This window comes from Micropterus salmoides, unplaced genomic scaffold (assembly GCF_014851395.1).
Source record: "Micropterus salmoides isolate LMB-PRFRI ecotype aquatic unplaced genomic scaffold, ASM1485139v1 Ms_hic_scaffold_12, whole genome shotgun sequence".
Taxonomy (NCBI): domain Eukaryota; kingdom Metazoa; phylum Chordata; class Actinopteri; order Centrarchiformes; family Centrarchidae; genus Micropterus; species Micropterus salmoides.
The window spans coordinates 32734419-32752923 of NW_024040263.1; the positions used below are offsets into that span (position 1 = coordinate 32734419).

The window sequence follows — 18505 nt, forward strand, 5'->3', positions numbered from 1 at the left end:
CAACAGTTGTATGTCTTCAGAGGGACTCTTTCTTCAATGGAAAGCAGTTCCAGTGGAAGCTGTTAACAGCTCGGTTTGTGTGTTATCCACGGAAACCAAGACATTCTTTCTGGAAAGACGTGTTGCTTGAGTTCTTCTCAACTATTTAAGTTCTTTGAGCAACGAAAACAAAATTCCATTCACCTCTATTATATTGGAGGGGCAGCAGATATGTGAGAGCCCAGTGCCTCCAAGCCACAGCACATAAGACTTATAGTATCTGCATGGCTACATACCACTGGGGGTAAGCAAGTTTTTTTCATAGTCACTGGTTTCTCTTGGGAAATCTGAATGTAAGTATGAATGAAATTTTCTGTTAAAACACAACAAAATAATGCATTTACAACAATTCTGAGATTTGGCACCTCATGGAAAATATAAGACAATGTTGTTGCTGTTTCATTTTATATGTATTGATTCCATTTGGGGTTTAATTATATTTTATTCAGAACTGAAGCAACTTCAATTACAAAATATTACTATTTTAAAGAGTGTTTGAAGTGGAAAAAAATAAGTGCCACTACTCCCCTTATTCTCATGTTGGCATGTGTCTACATCTGTCCTGCACTGTTCACACCCTGGATGAGTAACTAGTACAAATTAGTGTATTAGTACAATATAACAGTTTAAGAAATACACAACCAACATTTATCGTTTCTGTAGGTTTTGTTTTCTTTGTGAAAGAAAAATTGGCTACACGGTGATTAACCTGTAATTTGTTAATGATAAGCACTAACTTGTCAATATGCATTTAACATTTAAAAGTTTGCTGTAAGTTCCTTGTATTCTCTGTGACCAGAATTTTATCTTGTGACTTTTGCTTTATGTACCATTCTTACATTCTTACACTTATTTTATAGAAGAAAAATGACTTTTAACAAATCAAGTAACAGGGACACGTGTGCGTTTCAGTACTGTCTGCACTCTCCCCGCCTCTTCGCTGTGTGTCTCTGTGCAGCCGTACATTTGCTTGTGCTGTAAATCATGAAAATACTTGTGTAAGGGTGTAGGCGTCTGAATGTGTGCTGTGTGTACCCGTGACATGGCCAATCCATAGCTATTATACTGTAAGCAGAATGGAGTGAGTGTGATGTTGGGCACAACCGGGCCTTGTTATCCTGGCTAATAGGATGTGTATGTCTAGTTGTGTGACTGTGTGTGTGTATGTGTGTGTATATGCATGTATGAGAGAGAAAAGAAAGAGAGTAGGTAGGTAATAAAGTTACTTTTAAATTGCTACTAGGTGTGTGAGTGAGATAGAGACATGGCGGAATTAGAAATTGCTCCATTTCTTTTAACCTGCTGTTTTCCTTTTCTCCTGATTTATTTTTCTCTCACACTTTTCTTTCTTTTTCTTTCTTTCTTCCCTTGTTTATTTCATTCCAATTTCTAGCCCTCTCGCTTTCCTATTCCACTGTCCAAACTCATGTTTGCCCAAGAAAATGATCATTTAGTCATAGAGGGGTTTGTTTAAATTACACTGAGCCATAGTATATCAGACGCCGCTCTTATTTTGGATTGTTCTTGACAGCAGTTTCATGTTGTGTTATGAACTGTTGACTAACTAGAATATGTAATTGTTTTCCAGATCTTTATTCAAGAGCAGGGTCTTTCAATTTCAGAGCATGACCTATTGATTTCATGTTCAGATTTTTAAAATGCTTTCCCTTAAAACCCTGCCCTTGCATTCAAACAGCCCCTGCATTTGCTATTCTTCTGCTCAAACTGTGTGCTTGTACTCAGATTTATTGTTGCTTGCACGTATTTATCAATTTAAATTCCTTTCATTTATATTTATCAATTCAATTTGAAGGAAGTAAAAGCTTACTGGAGGTCCTTGACTTTGGTGGTGACTGAGTCATGAAGGTGACGTTGTTTCTCCTCCAGCACTCTGATTGGAGGCCGGTGTGTTATGTAGCTACTTATATAAAGTATGCAGGTATTGTAGTAAAAAGTAAGGGCACTGGTATATGTAATAACTGTCTTTTTATTCCAAAATTTGTAACGAAAGCACGGGAAGTATATAATAAAGCTGTGGAGTGGTTAAAGAGTAACCACCTTTACTGGACGTTCTGAGAAGTGAAGCAAATGTGTCACAACGAGGCAAGTCTCATTTCATTGTTCAACAAAACACCCGGAATTCTGTTGATTTCGGGGTTTGACAGGGTAATTGCATTAAAAAATCTGAGAGCAGAGCAGAAATCTAAGAGCAAATGTTTCATATCTGTGTGCAAGCAGTACAAGAACACTGTAATAAGTTGATCAGCCCATACTGCTAAATTTCCAGTCAATTATCTTATCCAAAAGAAAGAAGTGCATCAACATTATTTACTTCATAATTCCTTTCATCCAATAATGCACAAGCAGTGATAATTGATAGTTATACCAAAATCAACAACTTCATACAAAATAAACAACAACATTTAATGTTATAATAAGAAGTTTGAGAATGTTTTCGCTTCATTAGGAAACTGTGGCGGAACAGCTTAAACTCTGGCGGGAAAACAGGCAGGGTTGGTGATAGGATAGGATACAAAAATAAAGTAGCTGTATTCCGTTACAGTACAGAAAATAAAGATGTAATCAGATTACAGGTACATTTGGATTCCATGACTACTGGGAATACAGTACGAAGGTGGTTTTCTTGCTGGTTTGGCTCTTATCACCCCGAGGCTGAGTCAACTAACGTTAATGAGGCTGTGTTCAGTCCTGTTCGTGCCGTGTTTACCCGGAAGCTGCTGGGAGCAGTTTTGTTGCCCACTCGCCCAGCACTGATCCCCGCAACCATTCCCCGCAGGTTCCCCCTACCTCTGGCCTGAAAACCTCCAGTGCTTGCATAAAGGTGTGAACTTAAACACACACTCTGGTGCTCCGAGGTCCCAGTATGGGCAGAGTAAGCTAAGTTGACGAATAGCTGCAGGCTAATTGAGCTAATTAGGTAATGGCAGCTATTTAGCAGCAGCTGACTTGCTACAGCAACAAGTAAAGCTTAAAAGGGAACTCCGTAAATCACGGAGTTGAAGCAGAGTAGCCGGGGAACATCAGAGAGAAAGCCAGATAATATTTTCCATTAAATATGATCCCGTTTCAGCAAAATCAGTGAATAAAGTTGTACAGTAATCAGTGGTGTCCGCTCCCAGAATTTTTTTTTTTCAGCAGCATTATAGAAACAAAGCTTTTCATTGGACATTAAATGAATACAGGCCCCCAGTGCAGGATCATTCACCAACATTTTAAAATCGTTTTCCAGGAAAAAATCACGAAAATATCATCAAACATACCTACAAACAACATTTTTTGTCATTGATGGGCCAGATCCTGCCATGACGTTTAGGCCCAGTGCAATCATCATATAAAAACATTTAGGCCTAAACATCGATTTTGATGTCATGGGAATGGGATATTTTATAGCCTAATTGTATTTTTTTAGATTTTAAAACTACATTTACATTTATCTGACGCTTTTATCCAAAGCAACTTACAACTGCTATACATGTCAGAGGTCGCACGCCTCTGGAGCAACGAGTGGTTAAGTGTCTTGCTCAGGGACACAATGGTGGACGGGTCACAGTGGGGGACTGAACCCGGGTCTCTCACACCAAAGGGATAGTCTTATCCATTGCACCACTGCCACCCCACCGCTACTTAATTACAGTAACGTGAGTAATTGTAATTTGTTACTTTCCGCATCTGCACACAACAAACAGTATCTGCAGGTAAATCAGCTACCACACAATAAGAATTGTTAGTTACTCAAAATGTAATTAAAGCAGCATCATTAGACCTAATGTTTTATTAAATGGCACACTGCTGTCACAAAACTTTAACCACATAACCATAACATAACATTCACTTCTTATGAAAGAGGATCGGCGGCTTGAATGAGTAGTAGTGCATGCATCACATACAACAGCTGTTGCAAGGTTTACAGTGTGTGTGTGTGTGTGTGTGTGTGTGTGTGCTTCTTCCAAACCCTTCCTTTTAATGCGATGTGTATTGTATTAGCATACATACTGTCAAAGATATGATTGCAGTAAATCAGAAAAAGTTCCTGACAGGTTTACTTTACAACTGTATAATGTCAGTGCGCTGGCCCTGACTCACAGATTACACAGAAACTACTACTACTAAAGTGTTTTCAGTTAACAAGTCACATAATTTGACATATCATTTGTAGAATATCACCTTGAAACATTAGGGAGTGTTTGGAATATAAGGGAGGATGAATTCTAATATTCTAATATAGTAATTGCCAATTTATAATGTATTATGAAAATAGTAGCCAATAATGTTGTGGAAACATCAACCTATATCACCTCATTATTATCAGTTTATTACCACATTAATGTCATCAATAATGTCAGTGTCACATTAATGATATAACTTAATGTGTTTCCCCATTATTAACCTTATTAACCTTAACCATATTACCCTGTCACATACATTTCTGTATAAGCAAACACCTTTTGTAGAGAAACATAATGCTGACTAAATTAAGATTTGCACCAACGTCTTGTGGAAACATATACAATTAATGTTTCTGGAATGTTTATACAGAATGTGTATGTAAAACTTTTACGAACAACCTATAATTTTTTTCTCTATATAATAGCAACTGCAGTATGATTTATGTTTTTATAGTTCTGTTTAGGCCTTCGTACTTGGTTATGGTTGAAAAATAATAATGGTAAATGGACTGTACTTCTATAGTCTTCCGACTACTCAAAGTGCTTTACACTACATGTCACATTCACCCCATTCACACACATTCATACACCGCCATGCCATTTCCATGCACAGTGCCAGCTGCACATCAGAAAGGAACTTATCATTTACACACATTCATGCACTTATGGCACAGCCTTCAGGAGCAATTTGGGGTTCAGTATCTTGCCCAAGGACACTTGGAGACTGGAGGAGCCTATGGGGCTACATCGACCTCAATATCATTGTGCCCAGACTATGAGTAACAAATATATATTACAATTTTCAAACACAAAAGACAATCTACAAATAAATTCAAAATCCACAAACTAACTCTTCATGATCCACAAATAGAGATCAGTGACTTGTACTTCAAAATGAAATCATTTGTCTGTATGTGATGTGATGGTCTTATTTATTTGTAGATTGTTTTGCATTTATTTTCAGAATTCTGATACTACTGTGCTACAAATTACAATTTCTATAAATGAAATGTCTTCACAATTTGCAAACAAGCACAGTCTAACTTGGATTTTTAAACCACTGTTTCAAGACATGCGTACAAATTAGGAACAAATTCTTTGCAAAGCCCGGCATTTAAAATCTCTGGATCACAGTGTATTTGGGCATCGCTTTGCCTTTGTCTACAAAAAATGTTGATGCTGGTTTACCGTGGAGTGTGACCGCAATCTGCTAGTGTAGTCAGCCAGTCAGAGGTATTGCTTCTATATGATGTCACATCCCCTCAAGAAGCCCTACAAAATAAGACCTGAAATGTTTCTGAATATGTACAACATGCGATAACTTTATTTGTGTTTGTGTGCATGATCACTTAAGTGCTGAATAATGATATGATTTCCCTTTCATAGTGTGCCTTTGTAAAACGGTTTTACATACTTTGAATGCAGCAGTCCATTTCTGCTCGTGCTAATTTGTCTGACAGTTAGTTACTAGTTACTTCAGATAACAACCCTTCCTGTCCAGTGAAAACAATGAATCTCCTGCTGTGGTGATTTTGAATGTTTTTAATTAACTGAAGAATGAAGTGTTCCTTTATGGGCTGAGGAAATGATCCTATTTCTTAAGCTGAATAAACTCTTTAAACCCACATGGATAAATGCATCCTCACTAAGCTGAAACAGGGCTGTTTTTCTGAGCTCATGAAAAGGTGACTTTTTAGAGATAAGTGGTTCTCACAGGACAACAACACTACAAACATTTGGTGATCTTATAAAAGATGTAAATTTTACTGCGCTGTACTTTTCATACTTAATACTTCATACTAAATGTTACTAACAATACTTTTACTTAAGTAAGGTTTTTAATGTAGGACTATTACTTTCACAGTGTTGTATTAGTACTTTTACTTAAGTAAAATAAACTGATTACTTCTTCCATCACTGTAAACTATATTATAAAGGCACACTTCACGAACCAAACTATGATTAATTAACGTCTTGAAACATTTTGAAAATCCAAGTTAGACTGTGTTTGTTTGCAAATTGTAAAGATAGCATTTGTAGAAATTGTAGAATTTGTAAAACAGCGAAGCAGTAGTGTCAAAATTCTGAAAACAAACGCGAAAGAATCTATAAACAGAATATGTCCCTCACTTGCAGACAAATCATTTTGCATTCAAATTCTGATTTGAAGTACAAGTTACTGATTTCAATTAAAGTTTAAATTTGTAGATTGTGTTTTATATGAATGAATGAATGAAGTTTTATTATTGTCATGCTTTTAATTACACCCAGCCCGCGTGGGCTTTCAAGACACCAAAATTAATATACAAAAAATTAATATGCAAGATATCCAGGTCCAGAGTACATCATATACAATTTTAGCCAAACAGAAACAAGAATTAGAAGAGGAAAAATAATAATACTAATACATATGTACGCAAATATGTGTTCATACACTGATGCATCCATTTACTCAGATATTCACCTACATATACACGTACCCCTACACAAAACCTAATTAAATATATTAAACAAACTAGCTTGCCTTCTTTTCCAAGCCTTTGAGACAAAGTTTGCAAATTAGACAGTTCCACAGTTGTACCACTTCCCATTTTCTCTGTACAGCTCCTTGTACCCAGGCCATATCTCTCTGAATTGCTAGGATTGGAGCAAATTTATGAACCCCCAGAAAACATTGTATAGCCAGAAAACAGTGAAAGTAATTTCAACATACAGAATATCAATTTACAAAAACTACTACGGTTACATCACAACAATAAGGTAAAATTGAGTACAGCTAATGTAAGGCTCAGAATCTCATATAACATGCAAAATAATAATGTGTCAAATGAGCTTTTCATCATTTATCACAGAATCAACACATTTAAAATGTTCATCATTTAAACATTGGAATTTAATCATTGTTGCGTTGTGCAATCAGAACTGCATTAGAAAAATGGTCCTTGGTTCACCTCTCAGGCAGACTATTTGACATTTAACTAAGAGTTAAAAACAACTTTAAGAGCAAATGTATCCAGGTATCCAGGCCACTCAAAAGTAACATTTTGGGCTAAAATTATATGTCACTTTAAATAAATTCAAGAGACTGTTTGCTGGAGGTACACAATGCAGTCATCGTGACTGAAAATAAATTAAGCAACAATACATGAAAGTTTTAGAGAGTCCTTGCAGTGAAGAAAAGCTGATTTGTTATTCCACATTGTCTCATAAATATTCAGAACAATAAACAGGCTCACACAAATTCATTTGCTTTGAGAACTATATTGAGAGTTAATGACTTGAAATTTGTCCTCAGAGTAATGTCATGAGAAAGCCAGTGAATCTTTGTTGCATAAAGCTTAATGAAGTGATCAATGCAAAATAAACCTTTACTGACAGATCCCCTTTAAAAGAAGCAGATTTATAAATTGAACAATCAGCAGGGATTATCTGTTAAGAAATACTTTATCTTTAGTGATTAGTTCAGTGTTGCTTTCAGTCTAATATTTGCACACTCAGCTGAATTTACTGCTAATCATCTAATTTGAGCGTATGAATTAAATTGAAAGCACAATTTTTGTAAATCAAGGGAATAAAGTAATAATTCAAATGAGCAAATTATGTCGTGTGATGCTACAAATTATTTTTAAGGGAAAACATGATTGCAAAAAATGTTTTCCTTTAATTTGCTAATCACAGTAACTGTTTCATGTGACATTTAAAGTTGTGTTACACCTTTTCAGTTTAAGTCATGCTCAGTTTTACCTGTTTCCTTATGTGCTCTTTGTAGTTAAGATCACCTTAGAGGAACACATAAGACTATGGATCCCTTTAATGACATACTTACCATGACAGTATTTCACAGTGTGAACAAAATGTTTCTGTCATAATTCAGAAATTACATAATAGCATTGCACTATATAAGAAACGGCATTTAAAAATTAAAGGACACCTGCAGGGCCACACTGATTTTATGTGATTTGAAATAAAAGTACAGATTGGGTTTAACCTATCAGTCTGAGCCCAGTCTCTAGGTATTTGTGACCATGCTGCTGGTCCAGACATAGCACACAAATTAAGTGTGATTTATACTTCCTCTCCTCAAAAATGTAACTACATGTCGAGGCGACGCAGACCGTAAAAACTGTGATTGGTCGGCTGGGTAGCCTCGTAGTGCCTGCGAGCCAACAGGAAGTGTCTCGTGCTTCGAAGTAAATTTTACAAGCGGCCAAATCAGCGGCTGTAACACAATGGATCGATATATTTGACTGTCACAACCCGAACGAAATGACTTGTTTAACTATCAGAATGTGATCCATTCGGTTGACGACATTTGAAAAGTCGCACGTATGCAATTTTAGCCCTATTCAAGTTAGCGGAGGGCCACACCGGAAGTTAGCCTGCCCAGCCGGCAAAAATCGACACAGTGGAAGTAGGCTACGCACGTAGACCCGACGCAGGAGTATAAATCACGCTTTGGGAGTGTGTTTTTCATTTGGAAACACAACTTTCCTGTGAAGAGTTGCTATATCTTATGAACAAGCACAGAGCCTGCCTCAGCACCTTCTGTACTGGCAGGGGGTCTATATGTCTGTGTGTACGTGCACACCACAACCAATCTCCACCAACATACCACCGCCGGCCCTGTGTGTCCATGCGGGTGGTCTCAGAATCACAACCACACCGAACACAGTTAATACACACTTGCCTCGCTGCACTCCTTCTAATAGGGGGATGTTATCTCCTCACCTCATTTCACCTGTTTTTCATCTCTCTGCCCATCCCTACATCTGTTAAGGCTAGACTTCAGTTCGAACCCAATTGCAGAACACAGCATGCGGTCAGGTATTTAAACTGAAAGACATTTATTTACAAAATACTTAATTGTGCAGGGAGCAGAGTCTATGGGGTCTTTGGAAGGTCCAAGTGGTTTAGAGAGTAAAAGAAGTGAGTGGAGCCAGGCAGAGGAACAGGCGGAAGAAGTTCCCGAAATCTGGGAAGGGAATTCTAGTCTGACAAAGCGTCCAGATATCCTGCTATCCAGATAGACTGTCTGTATTGCTTAGTCTGATCTGGCAGTGTGTTTAAGCAGGAACATGTGATCTCTGACAGATGAGCAGACCACCTATACATAAAGGCTACAGATCATATCTTCACAATCAAGAAGCGTGTTTGTCAACATTATGACATGTAGAAACATCTCGAGGTTGCAATAAACATTATAGCGTATGTTGAAGACAGTCACAGATTACAGTGGCCTATGTGTTCGTTCACTACACAGAAATCCAATTGATCTTTTTTGTCCTTTTGTCTGTAAACAGTAAACATCAGCCCTCAGCTTGATGAGGTGAGCGTTTCATCATCAGGCCCTTTAAGAACTGACACAGAAAAATGTAACTCTAATAGCCTACAGGCCCAATTACAACTGTCATCACGGGACTGCATGACTACATAATGGGCTTTTATTAGGTTACAATGTGAAATACAGCAGATCTTTGCTGTATGCTCTGGTTATTGATAGTACAGCTTAATAATAATAATAACTTATATTTATATAGCGCCTTTCACGAGACCCAAGGACGCTTTACACATAATTAATTTGACATCAGCAGCTGTTTGCACTCGTTTCAGCAGCTGACTTGGTGCGCAGATCCGCTTTGATATTATCTGAATACACATACGCATAAATCATCTACCCACCCCCCACCAAGTAATTATTTTCACAAACCGAGACGGTTCCATATGTGGGTTCATGAGATTTTGTGGGTGAGGAAACATCTCGTCAAGTACCACCTTTTGGTCCAATAGTTAGTATAGTAACCGTTGCTACGGCGTGCTATTTGTCCTGCCCCTCCTCTACTGTGATTGGACAGCTGAGTGAAAGGTGACAGTGACTCAGCGCCCAGCGCGGAAAAGACTTTGGTGGACACAACTCCACTCCTGTAATCAGAGCAGAAGGTGCTTCTCTTAATTTGTTGTTTCCTCGCTCCTCGATCTTCGCTTGAACCGAAAGTTATTCCGCTCCTCCATCTTGCAAACTGTCCCAAAGCTCTTATTTGCGCTCTGAGGAGCGAGGAAACACCAGTGCATTCTTCGTGAAAGTATTTTACTGACCGACACGCCCACTTCTTGGGTAGCCATTATATTGATTGGACGCTGCAGCTGATCGGAATGATCTGATACATCTGGACAAATAACAATAAACTCAAGTGTATCACTGAAAAGTCTTGTATTTGATTTGTTTTATGATTCACTGTCTAGTTAAAATCTGAGTTCATTGTAGGTCTGAACAACAAAAGCCCCACATTTATTTCTCCCATCAGCTTTTATCATGGAAACAATTAAAGTCAGAGAGAGTCAGTAAGAAACCCGTCATCGTCATTTCTATTCAGTCACATGGGAGGCTGGTCATTCCTGTGTTTAGTCCACATAGACGACAATAAAACATAGTAAACACGTGGCCTAAGGAGTCCGACAAGTCTCACTAAAGTCTCCAATGAAGCGAGCAAAGGAAGATAAAGCCTGCACATCCAGCCATCTCATCGACTGCATCTGATGAAAGCAGCCGGCAGCTCCGCGAGTAAAATCAGCTGATGAAAGAATGAATGAAAGCTGAAAAAAAAAATTTTGTGACAAATGATGTGACTTGCAAATAAAATGTATGCAGTAGTGTTAAAGGATATCAGAAGAGGAAAAAACAGAAAGCCTAAAACTGAGTGGCAGCTTTAATATGAGTTACATCATTACAATTTACACATTTAGCCTAATAAATCCACCAAGACACCAGGATCATATTCTGAGTTATTCAATAACAATAACATCTATTCAAAAACAGATAATATCGGCAAATATGCCAGTAGAAAGGATCCTGTGAGCAGGACATACAGTAACCTATAATTATTCATGTGCAGGTGTTTGTTAAATAGGTAACAGAGAGTCATGCTGCTCTGCACTGATGAGACTTTATTAGCACCAACACAGCGCACGTGTGTGCAGACACAAACTCCATCAAAAGACTCTACAGCTGTTAAAGCCGACTGACAGCTGATCCAGCTGTGATCACCTGCCGCCGTCATCAGAAACGGACGTCGCTTCACGTGACGCTTCGGAGGAAAAATGTCTCATGTCTCTAAAAACATATTTCCTCGCTTCTTCTCTCCTCGCTTGGTTTCCATGAATCCCCGGTGGGCGGGATTAAGACGCCAGAAAAAGACGCAAGTGAGGGAAACTGCAAAATGTTGATGATTGAATTGTTCTGAGTGTACATGAGGACATGTAAGAGGACCAGGGAGCTGTTCCAGATGAGTTTACTGACAGGTGCCTATGTCTGAAATGTTAATATATGTTCGCAAAGGGCAGCTCAGCAGTTTACAGTTAAATGCTAATCCTGTTCAACGTCCACAGGTGGACACTCAAATGTAAATTGCCTTGTTCTGAATAGCTTGGCAATATACAAGCAGAATGAAATAAACAATATTGTGAATGAAAATGACGCTGGAGGCTTCAGCTGCTTCTACTCCATTTGATGTAAAATGGCCGCCCAGTGGGAGACAGGATGGCATGGAATAGGGTAGGACAGGGGGACATTTAAAGGCCATAGGGGGTCAATGCCTCAAACTTCATTCAGTGGTTAGGACACAATGTGCCCCCTGCAGAGGGAGCAGAGGCTGTGGAATATTACTAGACCAGAGAAGAGCTGCTGAAATCGGGTATGTCTGTGACACAAAATGGCTGACTGCAGAAAGGCTCTGGCATCAAATGACGTTTGTCAGAGAGACACTGGCTGACTGTGTAAGGGGTCAAACTGCGTAACTACTAACGTGGATAGATTATTCTGGAGGAAATGAATCTGGCTTTACCACTGACAAGTACATAACATGTTATGTGACATGACACTGCGATGCTGTGATATGGTAATAACATCAGAACATCTTCCCAGTTCAAAGCAAAGACTTGATGTATTCACATTCAGACTTAAGTAAAACTGTCAAAACACCAAAGAGTTGGGTAGCTTCTGATCTTTATTCTCACGGAACACATTAATTCATGTTTCATATAAAACAAGGAATTGTTTTTTGAATACATTTTCCTTTTTTATTTTTCCTTCACAAAATGAACAGTCAGGGAAATCAGTCCAGTAGGGTACCAAATACTGAGGATTATCTGATAGCTAAGGTGAAGCATATTCATTCAGCCAATATCTTACAGAAATAAAATTATTTAACAGTGCTTTGCCATTATATGTCCAAAAACTGTAACTCAAAGCACTTGTTTTTACATTAAAGAAACGGAAATCCCGACCAAATGGTATGACAAAAATATTGGCGGTTTCTACTGGATACTGTGCTTCATGTATGGCACAGAATTGATGGCCCTAAAAAAACGCTGCTTCAAGATGAATTTGGTTGCAAAAAATGGCTAAATAAGAAAAGATAAGTGACTGCTAAGGAGCAGTATTACACAGAGATACTCTGAGCTGAGAGTTGTGGAGGATCAGACATAGGACAATGTCATGAACAATTCATTATAAACTGCATACTACCTTAGCAGTACATATTTTTCTTGAGGTACATGAACTGGCTGCCCTGGGGACGACGCTCTACCATGGAACAGAATCAGACAGAGAGACACTGCTTGGCCATGGGGGGTCCAGCGGAGCTGGGTTTCCCTGTGGAGTCTGTACGCTGCCTACTGTGTTTCCCATGACCGTTCATTTTGTAAAGGCTTGGAAACATGATGGCTCATGAAGGCTGAGGCACAATACACATGACAAAGCACACGGGGAGAAGACAGTAGAATGAAACACCGCTTTCATCCTACCTTGCCTCAGACTTCACGTCATCTGCGCTTTGTTGACGGACTCGTCCTTTCATAAGCTTTTCTCTTTCCTCTCCTGCCTATCTTCATTCCGCAGTTTCCAAAGAAATTATTTTCCTAAGCTATTTCACTGGCAGGATAGGTGAAGGCCTGTATTATTTTAGACCAATTCAGTTGGGTTTTTGCACCTAGAGAATGTGATTTACTAACTGAAAAGAAACACCATGTTTTAATATGCTTCGCTTTCTCTTGACTTGTAATAACCACAAACATGATGCCTGTCACTATGTCTCTAGACCTTGATTTTATAAATGCCGTCCATTTCTGATCCTTTCGCTCAAATCTTATTTAATGTCTTTCTCTATCGACCTTTCTCTTTATCCTCCAGGTGTTGGTGTTTGGTATAGAATATTTCTTTTCAACCTATGAGACGACAGTAATCTCGCAAGACTCTGGCTGACAAAGTCATACCATTCTGGTAAGAATTTTTTTTAGCTTTGAATCTTGTTTTTACCCATACATATTAATATTTTAAATTCAAACTATGTGGAATTGTTTGGTCTTCAATTAATTGTATTAGGAGTCAAACTGAAACAAAAGCGCAGACTCTAGAGTTCACAGACAGAGTTCAATGTCAAAGGGGCAACATCATGGTTATTCTATTGGTTAATTCAGTTAAACAGATAAAATCAAGCAACACTCAACTCCTACACAGTATAACAAAAGGAATAAAATGGACAGTGCGTCTTCCCGCCACACTTATATCAGATATACCAGCACACTCACACAAAGAGCCTCCATGTAGCATCAATGACAAAATTAAGGCCATGACTCAGAAGTAATGTCTTGAGGAAACGGAGGTGGATAATTGTGACAGTTACAGTCATCTGCAGCTTTGACCTGTATCTTTACTTCTTGAAGACTTGTAGGCGTAGGTGTAATCTTGAATGATTCACTCTTTACTCCAAAGGCATTGCTGTCATCTTGCTTGATTGTCTACTATTCCTTAAAACATTTGGCCTTTTATTGGGACTTATGTTGAAACATTAGTTACACAACAAATATGTGATTTGCTGCAGCTGCTGTTGGAAGATTGGTGGTCTGCAAGACTTGTCAGGATTTGATTGGGTACTACGATGGCTTTCTGCGTAGACTGGGAAGTGATGTCAGTAGACAGGAATATAACCTCATTGCACAGAAACATGTTCATTGGCTGTTCAATGTTGCCATGGGAAAGCCCTATTGCTTTGGATTAAAACATTTCGACATGGTTTTGTCTTTTAGCAGCTCGTACTACAACACATGACCTTGGAAACACCACTAGGCGAGTAACCAATTAAAATGCTGCCTGCAGAGTAGTTCAGCCATTCAGCGTGATGGCTGTTTGGGTAGCTAACCCAATCACAATGCGAGGTTTTACATAGCCACATGTGCTACTTAAAATCCATAAACAGATTATGGTGAATGGTTCGGTTTTTCTCTTCATAGGAGCTACATTTGGTTTCAGCTGACTAGACTGACAGTTATGCTAAAGAGGCGGGAGCATGCTGGTTAACATAGCAGAGCAGGGAACAGTGGAACAGACCGCATGTGAGGGTGAGGGATTTTAGGGCTCCCTATAGTTGATAAAATCATTGGCCAATTCGAGATGACATGGTTATAGTGAATGCAAGTGTGTAGTTGTGATGTTGGAATGCTCAGCTACTTTAATGAATTAAATTGGGTTATGTGGCTGAGTCAGTAATTAAAAACAAATGCATTTACTTTGAAAATCAACTATATTTGCAATTTTAAAAATCAGTAAAATCCACCCATAATGAAATACATAGCAGAAAACACAAAACATTAGAATTAATTATCCTTGGTTGTAAAATAAGAATAACAAGAAAATAGGTGAATAATTTTGCTCAGTTAAAAAAAGTACAAAGTAGTCTTAAGACCGGCCTTGATCTCAAGACCGGTCTTAAGACTACTTTGTACTACAACACTAGATATCAGGTTAGGTTTGGTCTCTCAATTTAGGCTATGATGTGGAGGTTGACAAGGCTGATCACACTTCTTCATTACTGACCACAGTTATTGACTTGGCTGTTCATCTACGCATGCTAAAATTGTGAGTTTGGCTGCTGAACTTTTTAAACAATTCCCGAGGATTGAGGAGTGATGACCCCAACCCCTACGGTGGACTTTTTAGGATTGGGCATGGGGGTTGGGGGCGCCAATACATACATACATACATATAAATAAATTCTACATCTTACACATAGACATAATAATACAAACCACAGTAATAACACATAACAGCTATTCATTTAGGATTCACTTACCATAGTTCTCCTTGACTGAGATTATCCTGTGCAAACAATCACAAACAGCATGCCAACATTTGTGTATATGTACTTGTACTTATATATTATATATAAAGTAACAATACATGCTGGTTTCTTTCAAAGTTCTTGACAAAATGTATCACAAAAAAAATTATATTAGAAAAAATGCAAGATACAGCGAGCCTATGTAACTTTTAACTTACACAAGGAAAGAAATGAAAACATTTATTGTATATAAATATGTAAACATATGTTTTGTTATGTATTCCAAACTATCAACTAGGTTTATTTGTGTAGAAAGATCAGTTTCTAAAAGGTGTGTGGAATCTAGATAAAAGGATAAGAATTGAGACAGACAGTAAGACAGAGAATAGAAGATTTTGACAGTCATCCCCACCAGCAACCATGGGTGTTGTGGATCCACGCTGTCCTATTTTTCTCTATTCACTCTGGGTACGGCATCACGCTGTGCATACTTTGTGTATGCTTGCGCGTGTGTTTGTGTACATGCTTATAAATATGCCCGTGTTTGACTCCACAATTATATTTCCTTGTGTATCCTGGACAGGCTTGTGTGCACACAGGTCTGTCGTACGTGTGTTGCACACAGGTCTGTCGTACGTGTGTTGCACACAGGTCTATCATAGGTGTTCACAGCACCTGTTTTAGGGGAATGTATATATATATTTCACTGAGTGTATGTGTGTGTCAGAACCCCCTGCGGTGCTTATTTGCAATGTCTATGACAGAGCATACAGCTGCATCTCAAGACAAACTAGGCCAACAGCAGCTCTGTGGCACCTGTTATCCAAACCTCAGAAGACTTTGTTATATCAGAAACTCTCAGTTGAAGAACTCTCTATGTGCCCTCTATTCTGACCTGGGTTTCTTTCTTCTCTACATGTTTCCTTTCCTGTCTTGCCCAAAAAGCACCAAACCCAGAATCAGAATCAGAATCGGGTTTATTGCCAGGTACATTTTCACATACAAGGAATTTGCCTTGGTATAAATTGGTGCTCACAGTACACATGAACATATATAGAAATAAAAATCTATAAAAAGTAAGGAGATCGTATTAAAAATACAATAATACTATAATGCAATGCTGAAGTATGAGTGGTGTGTGTGTGTGTGTGTGTGTGTGTGTGTGTTTGGGGAGGGGGGCATGAGAGTCAGTGACAGTGGGGGCCCGGGCCTTGTTGAGGAAGCCCACTGCCATCCGAAAGAAACTGCTCTTGTGGCGCGAGGTTTTGGTCCTAATAGACCGCAACCTTCTGCCAGAGGGGAGACTCTGAAACAGTTTGTGTCCGGGATTGGAGGGGTCAGCCACAATCCTTCCTGTACACCTCAGTGTCCTGGGGGTGTACAGGTCCTGAAGAGACGGAAGGTGACAACCAATCAACTTCTCTGCAGAGCGAATGATACGCTGCCGCCTGCCCTGGCAGTGGCCGCAGCGTACCAGATGGTGATGGAGGAGGTGTGGATGGCGGTGTAGAAGTGCACCATCATTGTCTTTGGCAAGCTGAACTTCTTCAGCTGCCGCAGGAAGTACATCCTCTGCTGGGCCATCTTGGTAATAGAGATGATGGTGATGGTGCCCAGGAAGCGGAAGGAGTCCACAGTGGCGACTGCGATGTCACCCAGGATGATGGGGGAGGGTGGGGCTGGGCTCTTACTGGGCTCTACGACGATCTCCACTATCTTCAGAGCACTGAGCTCCAGACTGTTCTGGCTGCACCAGGTAACCAGATGGTTGATCTCCCACCTGTAGGCGGACTCATCCCCACCTGAGATGAGCCCATTGAGGGTGGTGTCATCCGCAAACTTCAGGAGCTTGACAGACTGGTGACTGGAGGTGCAGCTGTTGGTGTACAGGGAGAAGAGCATAGGGGAAAGAACGCATCCCTGAGGGGAACCAGTGCTGAGGGTCCTGGAGTCAGAGTGATGTTTTCCCACCTTCACGTCCTGCTTCCTGTCCGTCAGGAAGTCAGTGATCCAGACTTGAAATCCACAAACAGGATCCTGGCGTAGGTTCCTGGGAAGTCCAGGTGCTGGAGGATGACATGAAGGGCCATGTTTACTGTGTCATCTACAGACCTGTTGGCTCTGTAGGCAAACTGCAGGGGGTCCAAGAGTAGGTCAGTGATGGATTTTAGGTGGGACAACACAAGGCGCTCAAAGGACTTCATAATCAGAAGGAGACAGAGTACGGCCCAGTTGTTTTGCAAGGTTTCTGCATCCTGAACAGTCTGTTGACATCCCTCTCCAGGATGGTAAGAGAGGGGGAGGAGGTGGGGGATGAGATCGTGGACTGTGGCCGATCAGCGGGGTGACGGGGGATGGTGTCATATCTGTCCCATTGTCTTTCAATGCGACAGGAAAACTGGTTCAACTCGTTGGCAAGGCGTGAGTCGTTGGAGTAGGGGGATTTAGGTTTGTAGCTGGTGATAATAATAATAATAATAATCCTTATTTGTAGAGCACTTTTCAAAAACAAGTTACAAAGTGCTTTAACAAGTGTAAAGAATAATACAAGATAAGAGCATGAAAAATTAATATAAAATTAGTAAAATACAATAAAATAAAAGGGATAAAATAAAGTCAAATAAGATCGGGAAAAGCTCTCCTATAAAAGTATGTTTTAAGAAGGGACTTAAAAGAGTTCACTGACTCAGCCGACCTGATTTCCTCAGGCAGGCTGTTCCAGAGTCTCGGGGCCCTGACAGCAAACGTTCGGTCCCCTTTAGTTTTCAGTCGAGACTCTGGAACAGACAACAGACCTCTGCCCGAGGATCTCAAGGTACGTGCTGGTGCGTATGGGACTAAAAGTTCAGAAATATAACAAGGCGAGAGGCCATGAAGAGCTTTAAAAGTGATCAATAGAATTTTAAAGTCAATTCTAAAACATACTGGGAGCCAGTGTAATGAAGCTAAAATAGGCAGCTGAGTTCTGGACAGTCTGGAGTCGATCAATAGATTTTTGGGTTAAACAGGTGAAAAGGCTGTTGCAATAATCCAGGCGTGATGAGATGAAGGCGTGTAAAATGGTCTTGGTGTCCTTAAAAGTTAACATAGATTGAATTTTTGCTATATTTCTAAGTTGATAAAAACATGATTGAACAAGCTTTGTGGTGTGCTGCTCGAAATTTAAAT

The 18505-nt window shown here is 39.5% G+C and overlaps 1 protein-coding gene across 1 annotated transcript in view; it reads left to right on the forward strand.

Annotated features, from left to right (window-relative positions):
- tenm3 (teneurin transmembrane protein 3) overlaps positions 1 to 18505 on the forward strand; it is an 824111-nt gene that overhangs the window by 418748 nt on the left and 386858 nt on the right. The window contains exon 6 of the mRNA XM_038714618.1: positions 13411 to 13500. The gene's annotated coding sequence lies outside the window, so the exon portion shown is untranslated. The remainder of the gene's footprint in view (positions 1 to 13410; positions 13501 to 18505) is intronic.